Source organism: Arachis ipaensis, chromosome B08, assembly GCF_000816755.2.
Source record: "Arachis ipaensis cultivar K30076 chromosome B08, Araip1.1, whole genome shotgun sequence".
NCBI classification, from domain to species: domain Eukaryota; kingdom Viridiplantae; phylum Streptophyta; class Magnoliopsida; order Fabales; family Fabaceae; genus Arachis; species Arachis ipaensis.
This window is the reverse complement of record NC_029792.2, coordinates 127,119,201-127,121,378: the sequence shown is the minus strand read 5'-3', so window position 1 is coordinate 127,121,378 and position 2,178 is coordinate 127,119,201.

Below are 2,178 nucleotides of genomic sequence, written 5' to 3'. Positions count from 1 at the left end.
AAAGTTATTTGATTTGATTAAATTTGAAAGGGTAGAAGCTAATTAAGATATAGGATTAGGAGGTGTAAAAGAAAATAGGAGAGTAGTTGTGTGTAGTAGTACTCATAGTAAATGACGACTATCTGACGGTTTATTGGGAAATGAAAAAAAAAAAAAAGAAAAAGAAAAGGTTTGGGGAATGAAGAAGGGAAGGGCGAAGCTAAGGGGGGAAACACAAAGCTATGCCTTTTTCTGCTGACACTCTCATAATCAATTTATTATCATTTCAACTGTTTTTCTCACTGCCATCTTTCCAGGATACAACTTTTTAACCAACCCCCTAATTCCTACCTTCATATTATTATTTTAACAAATACACATTTTTAATTTTTTAATATAAAACAATTATTTTAATTCTCTTAATTAATGTTCAAAATTCAATATATTCATGCTTTTACTTCTCCAAACAAGTCCTTTCTTTTTTTAGGAACTTGTTTCTAAAAAAATATACTGTACGCTAGGGGTACACAGACTCGGTCTGGCTCGGTCCCGAATACTTTAGGGAATAATTTGGTGTGATTTTATTGAGTTTAGGGTCGAGTAAGGGTCTCAAAAATAGACTCGGTCATTATTTCGGGTCGTGTTCGGGCCATAGCTCGAGTCACCCAAAATCGACCCGGTGACCCGATCATCATACACAATTAATATTTTGTGTTATTAGTGATAGATCATAACTATTTTTATGTGGAATTTAAGTATTGTAAATCTTAATATTTTGTGTTATTAGTCATTATAAGACTATAAGTTAATGTTTTATGTTTAGAATGCATAAGACTTTAGACTAATGCATAATATTGTGTTATTTGTATTGATTTAAATATTTGGTATTATTAGACAATATTAGTATTGATTGTGGTTATGCTTTAATTTTGAAGAAGGGTTGGTTCTTGTTATATTTTTTAAAGTGAATTTTACCATGTTAAATAATTGTTAGAGTCTTGAAAATTTGGATATTTTTACATGCTAACTTATAAGAAGGTATCAACGTAATGTAATGTTAATGACCCGATTTTCACCCGGTTTTTACCCGGTATAATTGTGGTCCGAAAGTATATTGGTTTCATTGGATCTAGGGCCGGGTTCAGGTCTAACAAATAGACCCGATGTATATTTTAGATCGAGTCTGGGTCACATCAAACCCAACTTCACCCATCCCATGTGCACCCCTACTGTACGCTTCTTACTTTTAAATATTTTAAATTTATTTATACTTTTAGGTACACTGAAAAATCAATATAGTTAATCATATATTTTGTGTCTAAGTACACTAATTAATTTTTTTAACCCAACAGAAAAATGGAAGCAGTTAATTTGAAATAGTAGGAGTAATACTAATATTTCTAAAAATTTTACTCTTAATAACTAACCATGACCTTAAATATAAATATAACTCCTAATATATTGATTAGAGTGCTTTTTTCCCATTAATTTATGTGTTGTTTGATTCTTATAGATAATAAGGAAAAGAGTATTAGTTATTAGTAGTTATTCTCAATTTTATCTTTACTTTAATTTATCAACGCAACATGTTATAATTAGTTTAATTCCAATTAAAATAATACAACTTATTCTGTAGTTGTTTAATTTGATCAATTTCCTAATATTAGTTGTGTATTATATTACTGCATAATTATATATGGGTAATTTAACCAATCTAATCAAGCTATAAACAATTTTAGATAATTTAGTCCTAAAGGATGACACTAAGCGAACAAAATGAGTATTTAATTAGTACTACCTCAATTGATAAACAAGTGTCATTTTCTTTTTATATAATGCAATTTTTTTTTTACCAAAGATAAGAGACTCGAATCCACAACTTTTTAATTGAGTATGGAGAGATTATGCCATTTAACCAACTAAATGCAAATTTAAAATATATACATATATACTTTAAATAAAAAAGATGTCATTAATTAGCTAGTCTTGTCATCAACACCATTAACCATGATTTGAATGACAATATTTGACCTAAATTCTGATAGGCTTGTAGGTGAAAACCAGATGCCGCAATTGCTCCTCTGATTTGTGGCCTGTAAAATTTAATTATTTATTGTAGTCAATAATCCAATCACTGAAATTCAAGAAAGTTGAAAACATGCTTCAGCTTTATTAATTGCTCTTTGAATGAATAAATAT